This window comes from Eleutherodactylus coqui, chromosome 5 (assembly GCF_035609145.1).
Source record: "Eleutherodactylus coqui strain aEleCoq1 chromosome 5, aEleCoq1.hap1, whole genome shotgun sequence".
Classification (NCBI taxonomy): domain Eukaryota; kingdom Metazoa; phylum Chordata; class Amphibia; order Anura; family Eleutherodactylidae; genus Eleutherodactylus; species Eleutherodactylus coqui.
In genome coordinates, this window is record NC_089841.1 from 50,048,983 (window position 1) to 50,066,316 (window position 17,334).

Consider the following 17,334-nt stretch of genomic DNA (forward strand, 5'->3'; position numbering starts at 1 on the left):
CTGCTAACCAGTGATCATGCTGTGAGGCCATATACATTGTGAACAGAGAGTAGTATACAGCCAAATGTTCACTAAATGCTCCTTTTACATGGCTCAATTGATTGGTGTTCATTGATCAGCACTCACTTACTTGGCGGCCACAGGGGCAGATTCAGAATGTATAGCGGTAAATGAACATTGCTCCCTCATACATTTCATCATTGTTGGTAGCACATCCCCCTGGGTAGGTGTCTCTAAGGAATTGGCCATTACTGTGTGCACCAAGTAGAAAGAAAACAGTTAGTCTAATATTTAACTAGCATTTGAGAATATCGATTAATATGAAAACATCAATTAGTTTGAGGAGTATAAAGAAAAGAATGGGTTGTTGTCTCAACAACTTTTTTCCAACACTACGGAAAACTACAAAGGAAAAAGTTGAAAGTGTTTCGGTTAGGCATTGGCATCTTGTATTCACACATAAATAAATAAATAATGGTCTGACGATGACATAAAAAAAACGAAAGGAGGAGAGCTCAGGGCTCAGTGATACAAGCTTGCAATTTCCGAAAGATGACCGCGAGACAAGACTTTAGGCCCTAGTTTGACACAAACACTGCTGAACATTGGGGAGAAAAAAAGACCTCTCACACTTACTGTATGTGTGGATTTTAGAGACATATGAAATTTTAGGTGAAGGTTGTGGGAGAGTCAGCTCAGGTAGAGCGCAGGGTTGCAGTGTGAGCAGCAGTCAGAGACCACAGCAGCAAATAAAGTCCATACAGGCTGGGCCTTTTTTTTATTAGAAAAGCACAAAAATTAAACAAAACACAGCCTTAACTTCAGGCTTAAACAAAATCCTGCTTATCCAGCACTAGCTAAACATAGTCCTTCCCTAACTATACGTACGGCTTGCTGCAGCCGTACGAAAATCACGCACTTGTACGAGAGTCCAGTCTGTCCCTTGGTCAGGGATAAGGCCTCTCCTGAGACCAGCAGCTTCCAGTGTACTTAGCTGCACCTGGCCTCCCCTCTGTCTGCATCTTTGCAGACTTTATGGGCTGGGTTAATTACCCAGCCTCTACGCCTCTACAAGAAGATCTGGAGTGGAGGGGGTGGAATGGACAGCCCCACTACCAAGCCTGCCATCCATTACAGAAAAAACAGGCCCGACACATTGTCTAAAAAGCATCTCCAGCATATAGTTGCTGGAGATCACATCAGATCCATGGTTTTCCCCGTGTCCCACGCAGTGAGACACGAACTCCCTTCATATCCACTGGGCGTAATACCTGAATTGAGGGGGAACATACTGACTGTCCATAGTTAACCCCTTCAGTGTCTCACAAGGTATATATCAATGCTTTAACCTTTTAAGGACCAAGCGTGATAAATACATGGTGCTTGGTCCTGGGCCCTTTAATCAATGAGCGCTATGTACTAGGAAGTGAAAGTGGAAGTGTTTCTTCCACTCTGCGAGTTGACAATCATGTGACTGCCGGGTCCCCCTGTTACAGCAGATCTGCAGGGTCCTAGCAGACCCTGATCAGCTCTGCCAGTGACTAATGTCACCACAGGGGATGTTTTCTCCTGTAACTGAGGTTCTTATGAATGACCCAGCTACAGTGGGAAGGTGTCAAATTAAAAGAAATCAAAACATGTGAATGTCCCCCAGAGGTCTTATATGACATCATGGGGGACATAGATGGTAAGAAAAATAATTACATTGAAAAGTTTTAAAAAATTACAGAATAAAATAAAAATATATACATAAAGAAAATAACCCAAAGCAGACGCCAACCAAAACCATCGCCGTATGCACCCTGTAATCCAAAACCATACATATTATATATCAAAACGTCTGAAACAAAATGAGGAACCCGTTCCCATACTTTACTTTAGCGTAAATATACTAATTAAAAAAAAACTGTAAATGTTAAAAAAAAACAACTTCTTTTAGCTTTTACCCCCCAATAAAACTTAAAAAACGGGGAAAAAAGCCAGTGAAAAGGCTATTTAAAAATAGCCCTATATGTCATGGAAAAAAAATGAATTTGGCATAAACAGCATGAATCGATGAACCCTTCCTATCAGGCTAATCAAGGTGGAGTAATGGTGCGGGGAATGCTTTTTGGCACACCCGAGGTCATCTAAGGGCTCAGTCACACGGGTGTTTTAACGTGCAATTGTATTAGATAGAACCAATGCTTTTCAATGGAAGCGGTCACGTGTGTGAATTTTACATGCGGAAAAATGCCTGCGGCGAAAATTATAGGACACCGGTTCCCAAAACGCATGCACACTTGTCCCAACAGAAACCTGTTTTTGAATGTACAAAATACCCTTTTTTTTTTAAATAAACAGCATCTAATAGGTAGTACCACATCTGTAACGGCCCAGACATGACAATGTTTTGTTATCTCACATAGAGAACACTGTAAAAATTATTTTAAAAAAGTAATGTCAAAATTATTATTTTTCTTTATTCGCTTTCCAAAAAACACAATATAAAGCAATCCCAAAGGTCAGAAGTTCTGCAAAATGGTACCAATAAAAATTACTTACAAGAAATAAGACCTTACAGAACTCTGTTGCCAAGAAAATAAAAATGTTATGTGTCTTAAAATGCAATGATAAAGATTCAATTGCGGTCCTTAAAAAACGTGTTTTCATTGTGCAAAAGTAGTAAAGAATAAAAAAAACTCTATAAACTTGGTATCACAGTAATCGTGCTGCTCCAGATAAGAAAGTTACTGTACTGAATGGTGAATGCCTTAAAAATGAAACCCAAAGACAATGGAAAAATTTCGCGGAGAGGAGAAGCGGGAGAGGGTGGATCTATTTCCCTTCCAAAAACAAAATCTAACAAAAGTTCTACAACACATCATTTGTACCCCAGAGTGCTGCCAGTAAAAAATACACCTCGTCACCCAAAATACAAGCCCTCATACGGCTATGTCAATGAGTTATGGTTCTTGCAATGCGGCAATGAAAATCGCACAGTTCTTAAGGCAAAAAATTAACTCATCACTAAGGGGTTAAACCTTATTATGTAATTTCTGAATGTATCTATTACGTAACAACATGTAAACATTAATTAGTTTGAGGAATACAATGTTCCTTATTTATGAACGTGTTCCTAACAGAATCATCTCTAAAAGTGCGCTAAAATGAAGGTGCACAGAGTTTTAGGCAAATTTACAAACACTTTGTACCAAGAAGAAGAAAAAGATCCAACAAGCTCGCCAATTTTCCTTTTCCCCCAAAGTGAGTGTGGCAAACTTCTATCTATCTTTCTGATACATCAGGGGTGACTGAAAAGTTCTCGGCTCACCCATGAAATACTTGTCCTAGCTAGAGATGAGCGAGCGTACTCGGAAAAGCACTACTCGCTCGAGTAATTTGCTTTATCCGAGTATCACTGTGCTCGTCCCTGAAGATTCGGGTGCCGCTGCGGCTGACAGGTGAGTCGCAGGGAGGAGCAGGGGAGAGCGGACAGGAGAGAGGGAGAGAAAGATCTCCCCTCCGTTCCTCCCCGCTCTCCCCTGCAGCTCCCCGCTCCGTGCCGGCACCCGAATCTTCAGGGACGAGCACAGCGATACTCGGATAAAGCAAATTACTCGAGCGAGTAGTGCTTTTCCAAGTACGCTCGCTCATCTCTAGTCCTAGCTGAATGTCAGTTTAGCAACTAATAGTACATTCCTTTGCTAGTTTACATACCAAATTTTTCATTACTATCTTTTTTTTTGTTTCAGATATTGGAGTTTGAAGTGTCCAAGGTATACACATCTTGAAAAATGGAAAAAGAGAGCAAGCGTGCGGTCATCCAATACCTGCTGTGCACAGGAGATTCATAATGACGTAATTAATAAATCTTGGTATTTGTATAGCGCCAACTTATTCCACAGCGCTTTCAGGTAATTATTACTTATTACCCCCCGCCAAGCTGGGTTCTCATTTTACCGACCTCGGAAGGATGAGTCAACCTTGAGCTGGCTAACTGAATCATGTGGGGATTGAACTTGCAACCTTCATGTTGTAGGCGAGAGCTTACACTCTGCGCCACACGAGGCTCACTGCAACATTTGAGGGGGATTCCCCTTCCTATTCCACTGTGAAAAAGTGGGTGTCGGAATTCAAGCGGGCAACACCTCTGTCCAGGATGCGCCTCACAGTAGAAGACCGATAACGGCCAGTACGGAGGAAAATGTCACTGCAGTCTAGAATATCATCATGGCAGACCGGCGTGTGACAGAACGCTACATTGCTGAGAGAGTGGGCATATCTCAGGAACGCGTTGGACACATAAGAGTTGGACTTGACATGCACAAGGTCTCATGTCCATGGGTCCCAAAAATGTTGACAGCAGAAAACAAACACCAGAGACACGTCATGTTTGACGAAAACGTGACCCTTTTTGAGGCAGATCCTGTGACATTTCTCCAACGTTTTGTGATAATGGATGAAACATGGGTTTGCCACTTTCAACCCGAAACCAAGCTTCAATCGAAACAGTGGAAACGCCCCTCCTCATCCACCTCCAAGAAGTTCAAGTGAGTCCCATCAGCTGGCAAGGTGATGGTCTCTGGTTTTTGGGATTCGAGGGGTATTTTTCTGGCTGAATACCTCAAAAAAGGTGAAACAGTATACGGAGCATATTATGCTGCTCAACAAAGGCGTTTGAGGGAGGCCATCAAAGTGAATGTGTCGGGATGTTGACAAAACGAGTGCTCTTTTATCAGGACAATGCGCCCATGCACACATCCGTCATTGCGATGTCTGCCATCGAGTCCTGTGGCTTCGAACTGCTTCGGCACCCACCTTATTCACCCGATTTGGCGCCCTCTGACTATCATCTCTTCCTTAAGCTCAAGAAACATCCAGCTGGAACCCATTTTCGATCAGATGATGACGTCATGGCTGTGGTGGAGGACTTTTTTGCCATGCAGGAAGAAACGTTCTACAAGGAGGGTATAATGGGCCTGCAGCACCGGTGGCAAAAGTGTGTGGCCCTAAAAGGGGACTATGTTGAAAAGTAGCCATACACATTTGGACTACTGACAACCTTTATTGGGTGGGCCGAGAACGTTTCAGTCATCCCTCGTATGAATCATTATTGCAAGAAGGTTTTGGTGAAAACCGGCACTAATAAAAGCTAATGAAAGTTGGTGGAAATCAAAAGGCATTTGGCGTAATTTTTTGCGCACACTCGTTCTGGAGCATATCTAACTACGTGAATAGATTTTTTTTTTATTGATTTTGTTTTGTTATCATTATTTTCACTGTCGACTACTTATTTTATATTAGTAGATGATGTAGAATAGAATTTTTGGAGCAAAGCATATTTCTGAATGCAAACTGCGCAGTTTAGGTTCACATAGTAGTGTTACGAGGGAACTGGAGTATTTTGTGGCGCAAAATAAACTACATAGATAGGGAGCTTTTTTTTAGATTAAGGGTGCTTTTCCACGGGCGTTATTTCGCCAGCGGTAAACCGCCGGCGAATCACGCCAGCCGACGCTTTTCATAGCATTGCTATGGAAAGCGCCGGCATCTGTCCACGAGCGGAGAATCATTGCGATTTATTGCGCTCACGGTGGGCGCTCAATGCTGCGAATTGCCCCGATTCTCAGCGGCCAGCCTATCTATCAGATAGGGCTGACCGGCGGCGAATCGGCAGCGGCTCCTGCTCCCGGGCGGCGGCTCCCGCGGCGGAGATCTGCCGTGGGACTTTGCATCGCCCGTGGACAGGGGGTCTTAAAATCAGTAATAAGACTGCTGGCTATTTTTTTTTAAATATTAGTATATAGAGCAGAATTTAACTTCTGGTGCAATACATATTTCGGAATATAAATTGGCGCAGTTTTGGCAATGCAACACTGCTGTGCAAAAATGAAAGGATTTTGGTGCCTCTTTCTTATTTTTAGTGCAGGGTAAATTGTGCCAAATTTACAAGTCTGTGCACCACTTTTGTGCCTTACATAAGACTGTCAAGTTCTAAAAAGAATTGTCGCGATGTACGCCTATATTCATAAATAAGGGTCATTACGTTTCTCTTCACTCCTCACGACTTTCTCCAGGGCAGAAGAAAACTACAAGGAAAAAAGTTGAAAGTGTTGCTGTAAAGTTGACATCTCCTATTCACCAATAAATAAGTAATAGTCCAGCGTTAATGGTGACTTACGCCAAGACCTTGTCTCTCCTTGTGGCTGGCGATTGATTACCATCGTATTCCATTGTAATGATAATAGGATGTAGAGTCCAAGAACAGGTCATTAGCATTAATATGACAAGTGACTCATAAATCCTCCTGATATACTCACTCCAGCGCATACCTTCTCCTGTATACTGGCTGCGCTTCACCGCTATGAAGACTCTTTAGTTCCCACATTTACTACTGAATGAATGTTTCAATACCTTTTATGTTTTTTTACTGGTCCAGAATGAAAAATAGAAATATTCATTGCACATCATTATGTTAAAACTTTACTCCTCGAATGCATTGTAGTCAATATACCTGATGGGACCCCATTAGAGATATGGAAAAACTCATTTTCCCCAGAATCTATGGCAAATGTTTATAAATTGCAGCAGACTTGACATACTGAGCATGTAAGGTTGTGGAGTAGCTCCCTGCACCCTCCACTGAAGAAATGAATGCCACCTATGAAGCTTCACAAACTTTTGTCAGGCTCCACCTCCTTTGATGACATGATTTATGTCATTGTTAAGCCATGCCCCCTCTGATGTCATGACCGGTTGGCGTCATCAATGCCATCAACAAAAAAGAAGCAGCAGGAACCCCAGAGACTGTGTAAGAGCTGGGACTGCGCGGTGAGAATAGCAGGTTTTGGACTGAGGAAATGGAGACTGCTTGCAGCCACCAGAGTGGACTGTGCTATGTCTCCAACCCAGGTGGTATAAGAACTGTGACAAAGATCCAAGGGAACCGTGGTAGAGTCATCCTCTTAACCTTGGAATAGCCTGGGCCGGTGGTAGTGACATTTCTAACACAATGGATTGTAAGTGAGACCGGTCTCCACGTCAGGTGTGCACACCAGAAAGGGATTTAGACAGTTAATTAGCAGGACTGCCTTACATGGTAGGGTCAATGTTTCGGACACCGGACTTTATGCAAGTTTCAGGTGCTTGAACCCGGTTGAAGGACTGTGTTATTTAAAGAGATTCTGTAACCATCTTTTTGCATTTATCACTGAAAGCAGCATAAGTTATGCCAGTTACACTGATTATGGTACTATGTCTGCTTTGTGGATCTGTGCAGTAGTTTAGGACAAATTATTTATTTTTAATGCATTTATTGATAGGCAGAAGTCACACAGAACTAGTCCTCCCTATTCATAAGCTGCAGACTAGTTCCACCCACATCACACTAAAGCCAATGATTGATAGAGAAAGACGACAATCATTGCCTGGAGGGCGGGGTGGGTGTGCCTAGCCTGAAGCTCATGAATATGCAGGACTAGTTCTGTGTTTGGCTCCTACCAAGAAAGTGCAAGTTTCTCCCAAAGTACTGCACAGATACATACAGACATATCACTGCAATCAGTGTGACAGGCACCTTATGATGCTCTCAGAGAGGGTTGCAAAAACATGGTGGCAGAGGAACATCATACAAGTAAAAGAGACTGAGTAGGGTATTGATCAGAGCCGTATTGAGGGTTCCTGCTGCCCTAGGCACTTTAAGGAATCAAGCCCCCTATTGGTGGGGCAGGCTAAAGTTGCCTTTACATTGTAGATAGCTGTTTAGCAAAATGCTCGTCAAGCTCACAGCTATACCTCCCAACACACTCATAGACGTGCACACTCAGCCAAGAGGACATGGTTTTTCACTGGAGAGGAGGACATAAAGCCTGTATCGAGCAGACTTCTATCGTTTTTTTATGCTTTAGTACTTTTGCACGCTATAAGAAAAATTGCTTTTGTATCACTATATTCTAAGATCCACAGATGTAGCTGTGCTGGGGCCGTTTACATGTGGGACAGACTGTTGTGTTTATTGCTACCATTTTGGCGTACATACAACTTTTTAATCACTTTTAATCCATTTTTCGGGAGGGTCGATGAACAAAAGACAGCAGTTTTGGCACTGTTTATGCCACTCGGGATGTATAAGACACTAATTTTATTTTATGGGCTGTCATGTTCGCAGCAATAACAATTCTGTGTACTTTTTCAATTTTTAAAATATTTTCTTATTTTTGTCTACTCCTGTTCTTCCTACAGACCTTTGTTTACAATCTGCCACTCTGATGTTATGTAAACATGACTGGATCAGGCAGTGCTATGGTTGGCACCATTGTCACAAAATAAAACATGGGGTAAGGTAAAAGGGGGCGTGGCTTGGGATATGGTTTATCAGGACATATGTTTTAACTTCATTGATCTAGTGGCCCCACTAGTAATAGTAGTAATTAGAACCACTCCAGTGGCCCCAATAGTAATAGTAGTAATAAGGACCTGCACAGTGGTCCAATAGTAATAGTAGTAATAAGCACCGGCACTGTGGTCAAATAGTAATAGTAGTAATAAGGACCCGCACTGTGGTCCAATAGTAATAATAAGGAGTCCCACAGTGGCCCCAATAGTAATAGTGACCCCACAGTGGCCCCAATAGTAATAGTGACCCCACAGTGGCCCCAATTTTAATAGTAGTAATAATGACTACCACAGTGTATGAATGCAGAATACGGCGCAGGAGTCCAAGGGCCTGTGTGCCACAGTAGTTAGTATGCAATGAAACTTGACTAAATGAATGCACTGGCTGCAGCCCGTCCGGACCTGCACCTGCTCTTCCGGGCCTGGTTGCAGTCACACACGCTGAGACTGAAGTCGTTATGTCTCTGCCCAATACATAATACACTAAAGCTCAGTGACAGTCTCAGATAATTAAAAGTTTACAAGGGCAATAGGGTCCCAGTTAGACCTATGGAAAGTTTACCACTAGGACCTTCCAAACTGATAAAATTAAAAAATACCTTTTATTAAATTACTTAAAAGAAAAGAAGAACAAAACACACACAAACAATCACAAGAGGAGTTATGATGTAAATAGACACCTAGTGTCTATTGTCAGTTTTTTTTTTTTTTTTTTCAGTTTATTTTTTCCCAAGTAAACACTCATGGGCAAATACATGCGGTTCCATCATTTCCATGTGGCGTTTTTAGGCAAAATTATTTTTGCACTGATTCACCTCTATCTGAGCCGGCAGCGTCATGGGGATCTGTAATATAACAGCAGTAATCGTTCCATACTACTCTAATAGCCCTTATTTCTATCTATAATCGTTACCTTGGCTAGGAATCCGGATATTATCCACACTAATTCCTGGCATATAACAGTGCTTTCCATGACTGCTGGACTTAGTGCAAACAAATTAACATCCTTTCTGTGTCTCCCAGCAACTCTGGTTAAACATTACAAACGTTGCCATGGTTAACAGTCCAGCTAAACCTTGTACCCGCCTCCTCTTGCATCACATGACGCTGACAGTGACATACCTCGTCATGTGATCACATCAGCTACGTAGCCACACCCCCCGAACGTCATGACGTCACTACCTGGGCTCCGGATAACGGATGCCTTGGTTGTGATGCCTGTTATCATCTCTGATGCTTTGGCTGGCGGTCTGTATGACCGTAGTGCCATTTATCTTCTTCTATAAAGCATCGGGTATAATATCACATGCATCGTCATGTGATCTCGGCGCTGGCTACGTAGCCACGCCCCCTTAACGTCATGACGTCACCCATCTATAATCCGGACCTCAGAGGCTTATGATATGCTACAGAAGGGATCAGTCAGTGCCATGTGATCGCTGGCTGGCGCTTTATAAGCGCTTCATATCCCTCTGCATTATGCATTAGATGTAAGTACTCTGGGTTCATTTAAACTAACAGCACAAAGTATTAGTGTACCGGTAGCCATGGCTACCAGGGACAAGGTGGACACCTCCCAATTCAACTCTGATTGGCTCTGTGTTTACACACCCGCCCATGGGTGTTTCTCTGGGAACCCTATTTAAAGCTCCTTGGACTAGCTATTCATTATGCTGTCACTCCACCACAAGGACTGACATGCCGCCGTTTCTTTCTTTTATTTGATTTCAGTTTTGGGTCCTGATTTAGGGGCGAGTTCCCCGTTACTACTTACTTTGGTTGCACTTATCCATGTATCTAGCAACCTAAGCTAGTTTATATCTGCTAGGTACTTTTGTTCTATCTTTAGGACCATAGGGACTGCAGATCGTGTTTCTATCTAACGGCTTTAGGGCTTGGGATATATCTCCCTGCCCTTTTCTTGTACTAAGAGGATAGTTATGCTCTTTTTATGACCACAGTGGTGACAAGGTAAAAAATTTTTTTTTTTTTTTTTGTCACGCTTAGGGTCAATTATTATTTTTTTTTTTTTTGGTCTGTTTTTACCTACAACGCACCTTTATCTTTTCGGTGCTTAGCATCCGTAAATGGTCGCAAACAGACCATTTTTTGGCGACCACTAGCGTGCCTTCTATATTCGGGGCGTCTATGTGGTCTCCATAAGTAGACTTTGGCCACGACCTGACACATCAGTTGGGATTAGCGTACTGTAACCCCTGAAGAACCCACTAGGTGGGGGAAACGCGTTGGGTGACGCGCTCTTGATGAGCTAATTTTTTCACGTGTTAGTCATTTCCATCCTTTGACGCACGGTGTTATACCTGACCAAGTATGGGATTCGTCCTCCTATTAGACTGAATCACCTTCACTTGGACTATGACCAATGATTTACATCAACAGAGTCTTATCGTATGACTCTAATCTGTCATTGTTCATATTACACGAGTGGCAAGTGTTTTTGCTCTACAAGTCGAGCGTAAAATTTACGTTTCGAACATCCTTCTGATTACTAGTTATAGGTGTCTATTTACATCATAACTCCTCTTGTGATTGTTTGTGTGTGTTTTGTTCTTCTTTTCTTTCAGATAATTAAAAGGCCCCTCTAAACTATTATGCAGAGGATTTTTAGAGAAGGACACTGTCTGTCCTGAACAAGAGTAATTTGAAAACAAAATCCTTTCCACTGCTGGCCAGTGCCACCCCCTGCAGGGAGCTGCCCTAGGTACTGGACCTCCAATGCCTAGAGCAGCGTTTCCCAACTCCGGTCCTCAAGGCACCACAACAGGTCATGTTTTCAGGATATCCTATAGTAAGAATACCTGTGGCAATGTCTGAGGCACCGACAATAATTACATCACCTGCACAATACTGGGGGTCCCTGAGGACTGGAGTTGGGAAACACTGGCCTAGAGGCAAATACTGCCCTGGTATTGATCACCAAAAGTGAAGTGTTAATCTTTTATGGATAAACTGTGTGTGAGGCTATGTGATTCACCTTTTTTCTGGTTTTCAAGATTGATCTTTGACTTGCATTATTTATATTGTTTCTTATTGTGCATAAAGTAATATTAATCTTAGGAATTAGCTGTAGTTAGAATTACGTAAATCTACGGTAAAAGTTAAATTGCTTACTTGTTATTATAACATTACTCACTTTCATTCTTTTGTTCATAAATAAATATTGCATATTGTTGTAACTCCTTCTGTTGCATTGAACCCGGAATCTGCGTCACATTTCCACCCCCTGAGACACAGTGAGAGCAATAGGGACCAGCAGATCTGAGTCACTTGCAGTGGATGAGGAAAGAGATCACTGTGACTGCAGACCATGCCAGAGGTGCGGTGATGGGAGAATGGCCACTGAAGACCAGGCTGTCCAGCAGAGGACTAGATTGTGGGAGGAAAGAGAGGATCCTTCCCTACCATGACGAGAGATGATAACACAACTGCAGATTAAGACTGACGGAGACGTTAATGTCAACCCAGAAGAGTGCCAATCCAGAGAATGAGAGCAAGAGTCTGGGGAGGCAAGCTAAAGACTGTATCCTTGTGGGCAATAATTATATTGCAGTTGTTTAGGATTGTGTGAGTGTTTTGCAACTCTAAAAGTATTGTACCTTCTTGTCAAGTGAACCCACAAGTATGATATGTACATTCCAAGAATGGCATGATATACCATATCCACCGCATTTTCCTGATCAACTCAGTCAGCGATTCTGTCATAGAAGGAAATCAGATTCGTCTGGCATGACTTGTTTGTTATAAACCCAAGCTGGCTCTGGCTAATTAATCCATTTTTATCCAAGCACTAGCATACATGCTGTTTAATAATTTGTTCAAAGATCTTTCCCGGTATAGAAGTCAGGCTCACAGGCCTGTAGTTTCCTGGATCCACCTTCTTCCCTTTTTTGAAGATAGGGATAACATTTGCCCTTTTCCAATTTTCTGGTACTTCTCCTGTTCTCTGGGAATTTTCAAAGATTATAGTGAATGGTTCAGCAATTATCTCTGCTGCTTCCTTTAGTATCCTAGAATGTAATTCATCTGGACCTTGAGACTTGAATTCATTTCAGTTAGATAAGTGTTCCCTCACCATCTCTCTGCTTATAGATAGCCTGCATTCTTTTATTCCTCCAGTAGCACACAGAAGATCAGGTGATGTCCCATCTACTTTCTGAGCGAAAACAGATACAAAATAGGAATTTAAAAGTTTGGCCTTCTCAACATCGTTCTTAACCAATTCACCATTTTCATCTTGTAAGCATCCAATAGCATCTTTGACTTTTCTTTTGCTCTTGACATACCCCCATATAATAATAATAATAATAACTTTATAAAGTGCAAGCATTTATAGAGAAGAAACGCAAACACAAGGAGAACATAAAAACTCCATGCCGATGTTGTCCTTATTGAGATTTGAACCTAGGACCCCAGCATTGCAAGGCAACAGTGCTAATCACTAGGAGGAAGAATTTTATTGGGCTCTGTTGAGGTAAACCAACGAAGGTTCGGATTTGCGCTGCACTGAACCTTGCAAATTTTGACCCAAAACAGGATTCGACTGTTTTGGTTTGCTCAATACTAGTTACTTGTATAAAAGGATCTAGGTGTAGCTGTAGATAAGAAACTGAAGATCAGCATCATCGAACTGGAACGCTGAAGGACTGGAGTACTCAGGACATTGGTAATAAGAATATAAGTTCCTTTATCACTTTATCCCCCCTCCCCACCCACCAAAGGCGTTTAGGATATTTTTTCCTACCACTGGACAATCCCTTTAAAGGGTGAGCATATTGTACTCCTGAGGGATTTTCATGTTCTCACGCTTCCCCTTTGGCCTTATTGAAGTGGAAACTTTATATTAAAAACTACTGGATTGCTTTATCATATGACTTTGACCTTGGCAGATGTTTCAAAACTTTCATCTCAGAAGTTGACACTGCACCGTGTACTATTCCTTAAAGGCAGATCTAAAATAAAGCTGTGACAGGAAGAAAATAGCACCTGTGATGTAAGGTCATGCGATTCTTCCATGCTTTCCAACTAATGTGTGATACTTTAGATACTAAGGACTGAAATGTCTTGTCAAAGGTCACAACAAGGGCATAGGATATTTGAACCAGTTTCAGTGCCGGTTTACTGTTGCCCTACATGGTCCGTGTAGATTCTCCAACTTTGTTAGAAACCTAAAAAACATACTTATGCAGTTGGTCTTTAGGCTTCTCAAGGTTACTTTGGCTTTATGTATATGACAAAAAGGAAAATTAGAGTTTTAATGAAATTATAAGCCTGCAGGAGACAGAGATCAAGTTCTGAACATCACCATGCAAAAGACAGATAATATACAATACACTGAATGGCCACTTTTTTAGACTCTCTTGGCCCTATCACCTCCCTGTATAGAAATTAGACTTGCTACCCTGGAATGCAGCATAAAATCACATGATGTCTTTTGTGGATTAGTTTCAGCGTGAATCCACATTAGATGTGAAAATCCAGAGATCTGAACAACTTCCAACGAGGCCTGGTCATCGGTGGTAGACTATCCGGGGCCAGAATTTCACTGTCAACCTTATGGGGTTTTCTCATACAGCAATGTGGAGAGTATACCGAGAATGGTGTGACCAAGGAAAAATATTTAGCGAAAGGGAATTCTGTGGACGTAAGCAACTCTCACCGAAAGGGCTCAGAGAATGATGTTCTGGAGGAGGATGTCTGAAAAAAATCTTTGAACAAATTATTACACTGTATGCAAGTACTCGGGTAGGAGTGGAGTAATTAACCAGAGCCAGCATGGGTGTGTAATAGAGATGAGCGAGCATACTCGGTAAGGCGATTTACTCGAGAGAGGTTCAGGGGGGGCGTGGGGGTGAGCGGGGGTTGCGGAGGGGATCGGATGGGAGAGAGATCTCTCTATCCCATGCTCCCCCCGCGCCCCCCCCCCCCCCAAATCTTCAGGGATGAGCCAGCGGTTACTCGAAAAAGGCAATACTCTCTTGAGTAAATCGCCTTACCGAGTATGCTCGCTCATCTCTAGTTTGTAACAAACAAGTCATGCTAGACGAATCTAATTTACTTCTGTGACAGAATCACCACTTGGGTTAATTAGGGAAATGTGGTGGATATAGTTTATCTTGACTTTAGTAAAGCATTTGACAAAGTATCTCATACCATACTTATTGAAAAAATGGGCAAATGTGGGATTGACAAGGCAACTGTTAGGTGGATTCACAACTGGCTGAATGATCGTACTCAAAGATCGGTCATAAGTGGCTGCACATCCAAGTGGAAGAATGTATCAAGTGGGGTATCACAAGGCTCTGTCCTAGGCCCAGTGTTGTTCAACATTTTTAAAAATGATCTGGAGAAGGGAATTGATGGGAAACTGATCAAAATTTGCCAACAACACACAGCTAGGAGGGATAGCTAATACTAGGGAAGAGAGAGTATTCAAAAAGATCTAGAAAAGCTTGCACAGTGGGCAGCGACTAACAGAATGGTATTTAACAAGGAGAAATACAAAGTCCTACATCTGGGCAAGAAAAATGAAAAAAGCACATACAGAATGGGAGGTATTGGGCTAAGCAGCATATGTGAAAAAGACTTGGGTATACTAACAGATCATAGACTGAACATGAGTCAACAATGTGATGCAGCAGCCAAAAAGGCAAACACAATTTTGGGATTTATTAAGAGAAGCAGTCTAGCTCACATGAGGTAATTATCCCACTCTACTCTTCCTTAACCAGTCCTCATCTGGAATACTGTGTCCAGTTCTGGGCACCCCACTTAAAAAAAAAAAAAAAAAACAGAAACAAATTGGAGCAAGTTCAGAGAAGAATTACCAAGATGGTGACCGGTCTGCAAATCATGTCCTATGATGAACGGTCAAAAGATCTGGGAATGTTCAGCTTGAAAAAAAAAGGCTGAGAGGAGACAATAGCTGTCTACAAATATCTGAAGGGCTGTCACAGTGCAGATGGATCAGCCCTATTCTCATTTGCACAAGGAAAGACTAGAAGCAATGGGATGAAACTAAAATGGAGAAGACACAGATTAGATATTAGAAAAAACTTGAGAGTGATGAATGAGTGGAACAGGTTACCACAGGAGGTGGTGAGTTCTCCTTCAATGTAAGTCTTCAAACAAAGGCTGGACAAATATCTGTCTGGGATGATTTAGTGATCTTGCACTGAGCAGGGGGTTGGACCCGATGACCCTGGAGGTGCCTTCCAACTCTACCATTCCATGATGATGTCAGGAACCATTCTGCGCTGCATAGACAAAAGCAGCCAAATAAAATGTTGGAGCTCCAACTAATGTGCCTGAATGCACAATTTATCATTTCTTAGCATGGATGGGCTATAATAGCAGGTGACCAGTTCCAGCACCATTGTGTCTAAGAGAAATAGAAAGGCAACATTTTCAAAAGAGCGAATTAGAGTTACTAAGTAGTAGTAAAGCATCACCTGGTCAGATGAATCCAGATTTCTGTTGCCCTGTGCTGATGGGAGGTCAGAATTTACAGTAAACGGAAGAAAGAATCCAACAGCACTCACTTCAATATCCAGTGTACGGAGAGGAAAGATAGGAACTGCACAGCCATAGACCAGGAGTCGTGGACCTGCAACTCCCTCCACAGTCCAACAAGCACAAATAGTGGCAGCAGCAACGAAGTAATATATAAAAAGCGAAACTTTATTGCTCCATGTTTAAAAGTCAAGCAACGTTTCGACCCACAGGTCTTTCTCAGGCTTGAGAAAGACCTGTGGGTCGAAACGTTGCTTGACTTTTAAACATGTAGCAATAAGGTTTTGCTTTTCATACATTACACCGTTGCTGCTGCCACTATTTGCGCTTGCTTGGAGGCCAGGATTTGGCGCAAGCAGCATGAATAGATGACCCCTTCCTGATAGGTGGTCAACGCATGTCAGCACCTTCATCTAATTTGCAGCAACTGCAAGAAATTTATTGTTGGCATGGGCGGATATTCCTGCAGAATGTTTTCAACAACTAGTGGAATATACATCACAACAAATTGCTTAAAAGGAGGTCCAATGCACTACTAGTTGGGGGCTCTAGTAAAGAGGCCATTCAGTGTAATAACATAAATACTAAATTATTATTTTTACAAATACCACCATCCCTGTAAGGTATGTATTTCAATAATGTATAACCTGTAGATGTTGGTTCTTTGTGTCCTTCTTTCTACAGCTCTCCTCTCTCTTCTTCTCTGTGCCATCAATTGCTAGAAAATACCTTTTTACTGATATAAAGGGCTGTCCCATGGAATATAGTTATTCCCTATCCCCTATACTGTGCTTCCAGTTTTATGACAGGGCAAGTCCTGTCCTGAGACACATTACCCTAAACTCTACTAAACCAATTTTTGATCAATACTTCGAAAGAATAACTTTTGACAACTCTGCATACAGTCCCCTATGAGAGCTAGCCAAAGACCCCAAATAAATGGTATCCAAATTTGTTTATAAGTGATAGCTAACCCCTTACCATTAGCAGAGCCAATCTTAGGTTAGATGGCATCTTATGCAGAATTTTTCTTGCAGTCCCCATCATAAGAAAAAAACAATACATATTGCATTGATAGGCAGCAAGATTGCAGCACACCCACACTAGAGCAGCTTAAGGAATAAAAACTGTACCAGAACCATGCTTGTAATATAAATACAGCATCAGAACCAAGCTCATAACATAAATAGAGCACCAGAACCAAGCTCAGTAAATAAACGGTCATGTCCATCCTGAGTGTAGTGCACATCACGCCCAGAACAGACACAAGGTTGTGTCCACACCAGACAAATAAAAAAACTGACCCTGCTCACAACCACGACAGCTCCCTACCTGAAAGCAGATAGACCACTCTGAAAAGTGCGAACCTGCCAAACGCCTTTAGGCCTGCTACCTGACCCTAACAGAGGGTAAGGTAGAATACCAAAC